The sequence below is a fragment of the Papaver somniferum genome, chromosome 2 (genome assembly GCF_003573695.1).
Source record: "Papaver somniferum cultivar HN1 chromosome 2, ASM357369v1, whole genome shotgun sequence".
NCBI classification, from domain to species: domain Eukaryota; kingdom Viridiplantae; phylum Streptophyta; class Magnoliopsida; order Ranunculales; family Papaveraceae; genus Papaver; species Papaver somniferum.
The window spans coordinates 42,122,479-42,136,160 of NC_039359.1; positions in this window are offsets into that span (position 1 = coordinate 42,122,479).

Genomic DNA, 13,682 nt, shown 5'->3' on the forward strand with positions numbered 1-13,682 from the left:
TATCCAAGTGTCAATAGTGAGGTATGCACGAAATACCCGTACAGGCTATACCATTCTCTAACAAAGAGAATCTCGCGTGCTTATATTAGCCGGTCGAGCATGTTTAATTTTCTAAGGAAAATCTGGACTGTCTGTATCAGTCTCAGAAACGATCACGGCCACGCAAGTTGACCGCATGATTTAACCAACCTAGATGAACCATAGAAGGAGCAGGCGATCACTGTGATGATCATCGGTGGGCCCGCTTATGCCTTAGCCGGTTGAACACCACACTACACCCCCGAACGCCGACCCAAAGAAAGGTGGTCGTGTTGCTTAGGGAAAGGCTCGAACGAGCAAAGGCTGTCCAAAACAGTCTTAAAATCATCGCGACCGTCCAACTTTGCCATCCTAGTTGGACGGCTTGGATCGTTCCGCGATTGATCAGTGAGGCGCTAGAGCACACATTGGCGGGCCCACTCCTCACCTACCCGATCGACTTTCTCACGACAACGCCATGAAGCAATGAATGTTTGCACGAAACATGGCTGGCGTGATGCTTTAAAAGGGTCGCGGAAATTACACTAGTGTCTTATACTGATCACAACCATCCAACTTATCCATCATATTTGGATGGCTTAGATCGCGCCTAGGACCATCAGGAAGGTGCACATATGTTCACCATCAACCAGACGTGGGCCCTACACAATCGGTCTCCCCAAAGAAGAAGCTTAGCTTGCCAAACCGTTTGTCCAAAGTCATGCGTACGTGACTATTAAAAACCCTAATTAGGGTTTGCGGCAATACATATCTGTCGTAGTTCGATCTCGTCCATCCATCTTCGCCATCCTAAACGGAGGGTGTAGATATAGACTCAAGAGTTCCCAAGGATGTAGACGTGATCACCGTGGGCCCACCTGTGCGTGTGACCGTCCGGCTAGGAAGACTAGGAATCGGCAACCTCGAAATGCACGCCCAAAGGTGGCATGTTACGCGGATTCCAAATCCTTTGCGACAATGGATTTTTGTCGCAAATCGATCACGACCACTCATCTTTGCCAGTTAAATTGAGTGTCCTAGATCGAGCCTTTGTGAGACAAAGCGATATGGACATGTACATCGGCAGGCCGTCTACAGGCATGCCCGGTCGGTCTTACCAAAAATATTGTCCATGCTTGAATTCGGTCAAGCCAAAGAGTGATGCTTGCACACCTCTTAAAAATCCTAAAATTCCATCAACGGTCACAAATATGTGTCGTAAACCATCTCGTCTGTCCAACTTTGACAGCTTGGTCGGACATCCTAGGTTAAAGACTAGACAGCTAATAAAGCACCTCGACGATCACCGTCCGCCACTCTTCCACAGGGAGTGATCGGTCATGGGATGGATCGCCCATGCATCCTCCAAACGATCACTCGAAGATGGTTGGACGTGATATTATTTTAACACGCTTAATTCACGACTTATTCGGTTAAGCTTTAAAACATCGATGCTTCATACATATTGATTGTTTTCGATGCATTACATGCATCGAGCATACACGATATTTCATGAATATCGATTTCTTAAATAACTTAGTTATTTAACTTAGCATCGTATGCTACTTCCTGCAGTGGGTCCCATGATCCACTCATTCGAGACATCAAGCATGTCACAAACTTGGGGATACTTACTGGGGTGTTGGTATGGCGGTTTACAGCGTGCAGCGTGCAAAGCGCCATTACTAGAACGTTTCAGGAAAAGATGGACGGTTAGAAATTAAGAGGGAAGTGGGCAAAGGTGTGATCGTGTGACAATCACCACTCCTACACGACCCCACTACTCCATCACTTCACCTCTTCCACTTCCTACGAGATGAGTGTTGCTCTCAATGACTGGTATAAATAGGTCCTTCACTTATTTCCAAACACACGAAAAAAAAACAGAAAAACCAAGTGTTTTCATCCGTATCCAGAAAACATCCTGAGCTGATTGCTTCAATTATTGCAAGCCAATTCATCATTCTGATACAAGTCATAAACAACCAACACCTTCACAATATCAACACCTTCTTCGCTTCCCTCCTAAGATCAACCCCATCTCCTTCACTTTGTGACCGAAGCAAGTCTGGAACGAACATTTATTGGTTTAGGCCAGAATTGTATAGATTGATCTCTCGAATCAGAAAGCACTCCCGTGCAGTGCATTTGTTTAGGGTTTATATTCATTTCTCATCCACACACACCAAAAATTACCAAAACCAGCATAAATAGTTTTCTCCCATAAATAATTGGCGACCAAAGTGGGAGGTTAATCTCTCGGTTGCGAAGTCAATATCTTCAATACCTAATCCCATTTGGTTGATTTCAAAATGGTTGGTCTTAGGACTCCCCCAACAATTTCAAATCCCGGTCAAAATGGTTGCTGCAATCAACCAGATAGCCATGGACGTGCATTTAACTCCTTTGCGTCCAGAAGCCTTAAAAACACCAGAGATGTCTGTGAATAATGTTACATTTATAGAAGACATGATGGCGGAAGAAGGTCACAACCGGGCCCTACAAGTTACTACACGCATCAAGGATTCAGAGTTCAAGAGGGACCTCATCTACATGGGAGCGTCTTCAAATGTGATTACTCTCAAGACACTCAGGACGACCAAGGTTCGCCCAAGCAAGATCATGCGACAGCCTACCACGATGACAGACTTTGAAGGAAACCAAACCAACACGTACGAGTATGTCAATCTGAATTTATCTGTAGGGCCCGTCAAATCAAAGGTGAAATTCGAAGTCACAGAAAAGGAGCCAGACTACCATATGATACTGGCGAGACCATGGCTTCATGACAATAAGATCGTCCCTTCTACGTATCACCAGTGCCTGAAGACTATGCTGAATAAAGAAGTCGTTTGTATTCCTGCATCATTGTCTCCTTACGCACCAATATGTGAAGTGGAATTGTTTGAACCAAGAGAAGCTCTGTGGGGAGAATCAGACAAGGTTCACCGCACCCCACTCCCCACGTGGGCGTCAATCCAGGAAGAGGACCGACTTGCATCATTAAAGGCTAAGACCCACGATGCATCTTTGCTGACAAGGCGTACCAATTCTTCTTCATCACGTGAAGCCATGACCCACGCTCACACTAAGAGGGAGAAAACTTTTGTGGCGAGCCGTCATCAGAAAGGGAAAACCGTGTACTGACGCCGATGTTAGCAATTAGCAGGGGAGACTGTTATCCAGTCTCTCCGCCCAACGGAATGCTACGACAACGATGAGAACGAGAAGAAGTGCTAGATGCTCGACAGCTGCAAGATGGCACCAACTCCACAATTGATGAGCTCGAAGTCGTTAATATCGGAAATGAGGAATCTTCTAGGCCTATCTCCATCAGCTCAACCTTGTGTACGAATGAACGCACGAAGCTCGTGGAACTTCTCAAAGAATACAAGGACATATTCGCTTGGACGTATGAAGAAATGCCCGGTTTAGATGAAAAATTGGTCACCCATCATCTACATGTCATACCTGGATCCAAGCCGGTTAAACAGTCTCGGAGGTAGTTCAGACACGAGGTAGAAGAGCAAATCAAGGCTGAGATTCAGAAGTTGCTAGCTGCTGGCTTCATCAAACCCATTCATCATCTAACCTGGTTGGTAAAAAAGAAAAATGGACAGATCAGGTGTTGTGTGGATTTCAGAGACTTGAACAGATGTTGCCCCAAAGATGATTTTCCTCTACCTAACATTGACATGTTAGTGGATGCCACCAGCGGACACGACGTGTTCTCCTTCATGGATGGATATAGCGGTTACAATCAGATAAGGATGTATGAGCATGACGCGAGCAAGACAGCTTTTCGAACTCCTCTCGAAAATTTTTATTATACTGTAATGCCATTTAGTTTAAAGAATGTTGGTGCAACGTATCAACGCGTTATGACGGCAATATTCCACGACATGATGCATAAGCAAGTTGAAGACTACGTGGATGATATAGTAGTCAAATCAAAAGCTCGGGAGGCCCACGTAGGAGTATTACGACAAGTGTTCGAGTGTCGTGAATACAAGTTGAAGATGAATCCTTTGAAATGCGCTTTCGACGTTTCTTCAGGCAAATTTCTGGGATTTCAGGCGACTGCTGAGGGAATCAAAGTGGACCCATCCAAGACCCAAGCTATCCTCACGATGCCGCCTCCGCGAACTGTTAAAGAACTCCAAGGCTTCATGGGAAAGGAAGCGTTTCGGAAGATTCAACGAATATTGTCATCTCCAAATCATCATAAAGGGTTCGCCTATTATGTTAGCCCGGACGAGAGCGCGCGTTGGACATCTTCAGATCTATTGAAGTCGACACCTCAAGGGGCAGCCTCAAGAAGATAACGATGTCCGCGCATCATGTAGAGAAAGAATCCGGGGGAATCACTCTGTCAGACGATGGTGCATGTCTATCGTGCTATGTTGGAGAATCTGCGCTTTTGGTCATCCTCTGGAATTCTTGGAGCTGTTGAACGCTCATCTACAACAACATCTTCCCTGCTAGAAAGAACTAGGCCTGTCAGTAAAGAAGAGCCTCATGATGTTCGTGGAAGCATACATTTCACCAACAGGGAATATAACCTTCAGCCTTCCGTAAGCAGTTTCGCTGAAGCAGCAAGAGGAAAGCTACCGAGATACAACATCCCGCGCGTCCAAAATCGCCAACTTCAACTCCAATACCACATGCACGGCTGCCACAATGATGAAACAACGTCCAAGATATTCCATACCTGTCTCGACGGCAGCAACATCAACGAGAGACGCTTTCAGAATTTCGTCTCCCGTAGGAGAAGTAGTTGCATTACAAAAGGAGATTGCACCTGGTACTTGAGAGGTACATACCGACTCTCCATGTCAAGAGCTTCATCATATTTGAAGAACCTATTAGTCAAGTCATTCGCATGAAGAAACTTCCCTACTTCTCAAACACATGATCCAAAGATAATAATGGCAAATGAGTGTGACTGGGGACTGCTTAGCACTGCCCATCTCAAAGATGGTGAATTTATAGTGATGCAAGCACGTTATCATTATAATTCCAAGATGTCCAAAGACAAGGATATACTCCAAAGAGCAGACGTATTGTCAAAGACCAGTGATGTTCCTGGACGTCTATGAAACGCAACGCAGACGTAAGGACGGCCTCATGAATCCAGCGTGACAACGTCTATCAATTCGAAGGCTCAATGGATGCTCGTGGGCAGGGGATTGTATCCCTATTTTTCATTCCATGAGATAACTTCAAGGGAGCTATCGGTTCCATCATCAGCTCCTCCCTTTAATAACGAGACAAGCTCTACCACTATATGAAGACGGCCAAGTTCGTGCCCGTAGCTATCACGCCTCTTCCTGCCAATCTCTTTTGATCACAGCTGCTGCTAAGAACCGTTGTTCGTTTGTCGATACCAGTGCCCGAGCTTCACCATAGCAACAACCACTACAAACAGAGTCAAGGACTTCTTCAACACATGAGAGATGATCAATCAAGGAGCATGTAATTCTCAAGGGAAAATTAAACTGAAGAAGAAGCCGCTTCAATGCTCTTCATAGGAAGCCGCTTCAACGCTCTCGCCATAGGAAGCCGCTTCAATGCTCTCTTAGAGAAAGCCGCTTCAACACTCTCTCCAGGGTCTGCCTCGACGTTCGCTTCAGAAGCTACTTCAACACTCTCTCTGGGACCCGCCTCGACGTTCGCTTCAGAAGATGCTTCAACGCTCTCTCCGGGATCCGCGTCGACGTTCGCTCCAGAAGCTGCTTCAACGCTCTCTTCAGAAGCCGCCTCGACGTTCGCTTCAGAAGCCTCTTCAACACGCTTTCCGGAAGCTACATCGTTCTCTTTGGGAGCTGCTTCAACATCTTTTTCAGAAATTGCTTCAGCAGCCTTTTAAGGATATTACTCATGATAGGACTCGTCCTCATCAGAGTCGGGGATTACGACATCGTCATGAATAGTTTGAGAATCCAACCAACCATATTCCTAATCTACCTGGGGCCAACCGACATCATGCTAGGGGAATGCTCACCTGGACGCCTCTTGAACGTGACATGCTCCAAGGACAGGACGACCCATCTCCCCCGGTAACATCTAACTTTGTATCATAAGTTTTATCTGTCACCATCTAATGCCTACCCCACAATAGTACAACCATTGCATGCTAGGCAGGGGACTTAATGTTGATGGTGGATTTTAGTTCAGGGCTAAAGTTGTAAAACCAAATTTAATATGCTGACATCATGCAAAGTATAAAGCCATTTGATAAGCGATGAGCGCAGAAAACCTCTCGCTTTATTTATTTGAAGATATTCAATAAATATACAAAATTCACCCAAAATGGTGCATGTAGCAACAATCCCAAATATTCTGTGAATTTATAGCATTATTAATTAATGCATGATTAGCCTAGTATTTCCTTTGCTGTTCTCAGCAAAACTCTCATTATTGGTGCGGCATGATGACTGAGTGTTACTCTCAGCAGAGTAGCATGAATATCCAAGTGTCAATAGTGAGGTATGCACGAAGTACCCGTACATACTATACCATTCTCTAACAAAGAGAATCTCGGCGTGTTTATATTAGCCCGATCGAGCATGTTTAATTTCCTAAGGGAAATCTGAACTGTCTGTATCAGTCTCAAAAACGATCACGGCCACGCAAGTTGACCGCATGATTTAACCAACCTAGACGAACCCTAGCAGAAGCAGGCGATCACTGTGATGATCATCGGTGGGCCCGCTTATTCCCTAGCCGGTTGAACACCACACTACACCTCCAAACGCCTGTCAAATGCCGGCCCAAAGAAAGGTGGTCGTGTTTCTTTGGGAAAGGCTCGAACGAGCAAAGGCTGTCCAAAACAGTCTTAAAATCATCACGACCGTCCAACTTCGCCAGCCTAGTTAGACGGCTTGGATCGTTTCGCGATTGATCAATGAGGCGCTAGAGCACACATTGGCGGGCCCACTCCTCACCTACCCGGTCGACTTTCTCACGAAAACGCCATGGAGCAATGAATGTTTGCTTGAAACACGGCTGGCGTGATGCTCTAAAAGGGTCGCGGAAATTCCACTAGTATCTTAAAACGATCAAAACCATCCAACTTAACCATCATATTTGTATGGCTTAGATCACTCCTAGGACCATCAGGAAGGTGCACATATGTTCAACGTCATCCCAACGTGGGCCCTACATGACGGTCTCCCCAAAGGAGAATCTTAGCTTGCCAAACTGTTTGGCCAAAGTCATGCGTGCGTGACTATTAAAAACCCTAATTAGAGTTTGCGGAAATACATATCTGTCGTAGTTCGATCTCGTCCATCCATCTTCGCCAGCCTAAACGGAGGGTGTAGATATAGACTCAAGAGTTCCCAAGGATGTAGACGTGATCACAATGAGCCCAGCTGTGCGTGTGACCGTCCGGCTAGGAAGACTAGGACTCGGAAACCTCGAAACACACGCCCAAAGGTGGCATGTCACGCGGCTTCCAAATCGGCAATGGATTTCTGTCGCAAATCAATCACGACCACTCATCTTTTCCAGTCAAATTGAGTGTCCTAGATCGAGCCTTCGTGAGACAAAGCGGTATGGACATGTACATCGGCAGGTTGTCTACACGCATGCCCGGACGGTCCCACCAAAAATAGTGTCCATGCTTGAATTCGGTCAAGCCAAAGAGTGATGCTTGCGCACCTCTTAAAAATCCTAAAATTCCATCAACGGTCACAAATATGTGTCATAAACCATCTCGTCTATCCAACTTTGACAGATTAGTCGGACAGGCTAGGTTAGAGACTAGACAACCAGTAAAGCACCTCGATGATCACCGTTCGCCACTCTTCCACAGGGAGTGATCGGTCAGGGGATGGCTCGCCCATGCAGCCTCCAAACGATCACTCGAAGATGGTTGGACATGATATTATTTTAACACGCTTAATTCGCGACTTATGCGGTTAAGCTTTAAAACATCGATGCTTCATACATATTGATTGTTTTCGAGCATACACGATATTTCATGAATATCGATTTCTTAAATAAATTATTTATTTAACTTAGCACCGTATGCTACTTCCTGCGATGGGTCCCACGATCCACTCATTCGAGACATCAAGCATGTCACAAACTGGGGGATACTTACTGGGGTATTGGTCTGGCGGTTTACAGCGTGCAACGCGCCATTACTAGAACATGTCAGAAAAAGGTGGACGGTTAGCAGTGATGAGGGAAGTGGGCAAAGGTGTGATCGTGTGGCAATCACCACTCCTACACGACCCCACTACTCCATCACTTCACCTCCTCCACTTCCTACGAGATGAGGGTTGCGCTCAATGACTTGTATAAATAGGTCCTTCACCTATTTCCAAACACCCGAAAAAAACACAGAAAAACCAAGTGTTTTCATCCATATCCAGAAAACATCCAGAGCTGATTGCTTACATTATTGCAAGCCAGTTCATCATTCTGATACAAGTCATAACAACAAACACCTTCACAATCTCAACACCTTCTTCGCTTCCCTCCCTAAGATCAACCCCATCTCCTTCACTTTGTGACTGAAGCAAGTATGGAATGGCTATTTCTTGGTTTAAGCCAGAATTGTATAGATTGATCTCTCGAATCAGAAAGCACTCTCGTGCAATGCATTTGTTTAGGGTTTAGATTAGTTTCTCACCCACACACACCCAAAATTACCAAAACCAGTAGAAATAGTTTTCACCCATAAACACCTTGATATATCTATATTCCGCAAGGAATTGGAGAATATATCAGAATCTGACGAGTGCTCATCTCTTCATATTATATTGAAACTCAAGCTCCTAGATGAATTGCTCACTAGTATAGAGCCTAATGAGTATTTAAGCTCCTAGCTGCATTACTCAATAATGCCGGAGCCTGCCTAGTATTCATCTTGTGTTATGTTCCCCGACTGAACCCTTAATATTGATATGGCATGACAATTTGTGTTCACTCGCAGCAGAGTAGCACGAATTTCCAAGTATCAAGGTTAAGTTCCTTGCATAAAAGTACTCAATCGGAAAGCATACTGCTCTCTGGCAATAAACTTAAAGAACTTTGTGTCAACACATAAAATTCAATCAATTTTCTGATAATTCACAAGATCCATATATTACCCTGACTAATTTGCAAAAATTAGGGTTTTTCGCTCTGCGCAGTATATTAGACCCCGCCGGTCGAAATTAAGCTTAGGCGAACTAGGAAATTAATCCTCCATGGATTAGTAGGTGCAAAATCCTACCCAAAATCAGAAAACAAGGAATAAAAGAAGCCGAGGAAGGAGCATCAACAAAGGGAGGTGTGGCCATGCCATAGGCCAACCGACGCCACTTACAAGTGGCACACTCCATGTTGCCCGACCGGTCCATGTTTCCCGTCGACCAATCAGGTCGCCCTAAACCCGGCACACGCACATGAGTTGTGGCTGGGCCCATACTTGCCAGCCCTATTTTCCATCGACCAATCAGGTCTCTTTAAATCCGCCACACGCACATTAGAAGTGTGGCCAGCCCATGCTTGGACGACCTCTTTTATATTAACCAATCAGGTTGCTCTAGACTTTCCACAGTGTTAAAAGAGGCAAAATTGCGCCTGATGGTCACAACGCCAAATTGGCTTTCCAAAAATCGCGCCAACATGCCAATGACATGACAAACGTGCATGCAAAATGTGTTATCCCATTCCGCATGCTAATGGCATGCCAAACTTTCCATGTCGCGTCAATGCACTAAACGTGCATGCCAAACATGCCCTGCTGTGCCAATGCACTAATCGGCAAGCCAAACATGCCACTTTGCCGCAACAGCATGCCAAACGTTCCAACATGCCGTAAATAGCGCGCCTACGTGCTTACCTACCTCTTGTTCATCGCCAACGCTGTGATGTACTTAAATTAGGGTTTTCTAGTCAGAAGCATGACTTTGCTTTAAGCGCATTAACCAAAACCCTAATTTCCATTTGTGGCCCAAATTACGCCACTTTGGGCCCTACAACATGCTACGAGCCATGCGGGACCCAGGAAACCCTGGGAATGGCTCCATACCATATCCAATCATAGCAACCATTGATCTTGTGGCCGTTTCCACATTGTGGGTTTGTTATGGTTCCTTTGGCGTGACTATGGCACCGTGTGCACAAAAATGTCACCATGCCGCGGCCACATGCCACATACACTAATTAGGGTTTCGGCATGCCAAACCCTAATTTATGCGAAGTTTCTACGCCAACCAAGACAAATCATGCTACCCAGAGCATTTGGATTGATGTGGCAAATATAACTAATGTTTCCAAGCTATATTTGGGTCTAACACCAATGTGCCAAAATCTAGCGGCCATGGCTATGTCAGGCGCTACTTGCACCACCGAGCCACTGTCATGCGTTAACTAGGCCAACCATGCCATTGTGACACCGGCGTGCACTAAATATGCCACTATGCCATTGGCATGTGCCAATGACGCCACTTTGCTATTATCAGGCGCCAACAAAATGTGGCCATAATCAATGGCCACGCTTTCTCATGAGTTACAATCTCAGCCGTACAAATTCGCCACAGGATTGACAGGCCTGTGGAAAGTCTTAGGCGACTAGCCCAGACAAGCTTAATAACGTCACATGATATTCTCATGTGGCAAGTTTCTTGACTTTGACTTGCCACACATAGAAATCTGCTACACGTTTTCCACGAAAATACTCGAGACATCAAACATATCACAAACTGGGGGATACTCATCAGGGTATTGGTCTGGCGGTTTACAGCGTGCGGCGTGCAGCACGCCCATTGTAAGAAAGTGTCATAAAGTAGGGAAGTTAGTGGTGGCAAGAAGTAGTGGGTGTAAACTAACCCGTCTCCTTCATAGTGGGAATGTGGTTTCTCAAATTTATACACGACCCCACTTCTCCATCACTCAATCATTCCCACTTTCTACGAGAACAGGGTGCGTTCAATATGACTTATATAAATAAGTTCTACCTATTTCGACCAAACGGCAACAGTTTGGTTAACAACAACACAGTATCCAGAAAATACCAAAGAACTGAGAGCTTACATTCAGCAAGCCAGTTCCACATTCTGATACAAGTCATAAAATAACAACACCTTTAGAATTAACTATTCTGGTCTTAACACCTTCTTCGCTTCTCTCCCTAAGACTAACCCTTCTCCTTCACTTTGTGACCGAAGCAAGACTGAAACGACCATTTCTTGGTTTAGGCAAGGATTGTACAGATTGATCTCTCGAATCTAAAGTACTCTCGTGCAGTGTATTTATTTTAGGTTTAGATTCATTTCTCATCCACACACTCAAATTTACCAAAACCAGTAGAAGCAGTTTTTACCTCAAAACAATTGGCGACCACAGTGGGAGATTAAATCTCTCGGTTGCAAATTCAATTCTCAATTTCATTTCCATCCTAATTGGTCCTAGGCCTAATTAAATCATTAGCTAAAACTCATTTCAATCAAAGATTCCAACTTTCCAGATGTATCTTGGTCATCCGAACCACTTCCAAATCCGCCAATGCTCGAAATCCAATTTTGTCTCTTATAAGTATGGCAAACCGGATGTAGCAAGAGCCAGCAAACATTTTCTCGGAGAACGCCACAAATTTCAGAGATTGGCATAAAAATGTTGAATCCTTGTCTTAGGTATGTGTCTCCGCCAAAGACGACGCAGACAGAGCATGGGGACGTATCAAACGAGAGAAAAGGGGAATGACCAAAACCAGTGTACCTTCCGCAAGCGTAGTCAACACATCCCATGACGTTACATCCTCTATCACCAACACCAGCGGCACCGGAATCATCCCCTCTGGCGTGACGCCTCCCATTACCAGAGCCAGAGCCGCCGCTACTCCTAATATTTCTTCGAACATGATGCCTCCAATCATCACCAGGGCTGATACCACTTTTTCATCAGGACGAGAGACTGGAGGAGCCAGAGGAAACCAACCTCCCGTTACCATTATCGATTTAATGGAGAGACAGAAAGTTCTTGCTAAAACTCAGACGGACATGACCACAACTCAGAAGGAGAGAAACAACGAACATCCGAATGATTATGTCAATGGATTTAGAATTCTTGTCATGATCCAAATGTGACTAAACACCAATTGGTGGAGTTGTGCATTAATGCTTTCTAGGGACTCTGTTTACAAAACCGCGTAATTTATGATGGAGCATGTGTGTGAGATTCTCTATTTTTCTAAGGCGCAGAGAATGTAACCGGGGACTCCTAACCACTACTCACCTGAAAGGTGTCGAGTTTGAAAGCGAACTGATTGACGCGGCCTCCGACTTCAACATTGTAACCGTCAAGGCTCAGAGAGTTACAAGGGAAAATCAAACAGAAGAATCTAGCACTATTTGTATGTCGTCTTCCCATCTTCCATATCGTATCAACTCGTCTTTCGAAGTCAAGAGTTAATGGCGCCCTCACTAGAGTTCGCTCCAGGATTCGCTTCAACGTTTCCCTAGGATCCGCTTCAATGATTGCCCCAGAAGTCGCTCCGCTTTGACGTTCTCTCCAGCAACCGCTTTAATGTTCTCTCCAGAAGCCGCTCCGCTTCAACGTTCTCTCCAGGAGTCGCTTTAACGTTCGCTCCAGATTCCGCTTCAACGTTCTCTCCAGAAGCCGTCGCTTCACAGTTCTCTCCAAAAGCCGCTTCAACTTTCTCTCCTAAAACGTTTTTACACTGCCCTGCGGAAAAATTGAAACTGGTGCTAATTGGTGAAGAATCTGGGAGTGATACATATACCAAACGATTCGTGTGGAATTCCTCTACAACATACTGAAAGGGCACATCAATTATATGAATGAGCTATAAATAGAAGCCGAATTATGTGACAGTTGAAAATCTACAGAATTCTTCTCGGAAAGTTCTGGATTCTACGTGTCAGGTATTTTTCACCCACCAAACGGACTCAGAATAAATAAATTCACCTCATTCCGAGATCAGACGAAGATTTTGCGGTTGTTTTGGCAAGAAGACACGAATCTGAAATTGTCATCAAGTCAACACAAAGTCGCAGGCAAGCAACAATAGGCGAGATGCCGCACGTAGAGAATCATGGAAGAGCTACTTCGCCGAAATAAGAAAAGAGAAGGACAAGAAGAAATAACCTCACGGACATGAGTTATATTGAAAAGGAGGAATCTTTCTTTTGGGTCATAATGTCCGAGCAAATCCTTGCGTGTTACCAAGGTTCGTGCCCGTAGCCGCCGCTTCTTCCTGCCAAGGATAGTGTAGCCGCCACTTCTTCCTTCCAAAGATCGTGACGTATCCGCCACACTCCTCCCTGTCAAGGATCGTGATCATGTCTAGCCAAGCTGCTGCCAAGAACCGTTGCTGATCGTTTGTTGATACTAGCCAGAGCTTCACCATAGCAACAACCACTACAAAGATAAAAACATATAAACCGCACTTGAGTACTGAGGCTCTACATGGAATCCCTTTACTGTCAAATCTCAGAAGACACGATCAAATAACGTTCTCTCCAGAAGCCGCTCCGCTTCAACGTTCGCTCCAGAAGCCGATGTGCTTCAACGTTCGCTCCAGAAGCCGTTTCGCGTTCGCTCCGGAAGTCGCTTCAACTTCCCTTAATAAGTCGCCGCTTCAACGTTCTCTCAAGAAGCCGAAGCTTCACGAACGCCTCAGCAAGCTAAACAGACCAACCACA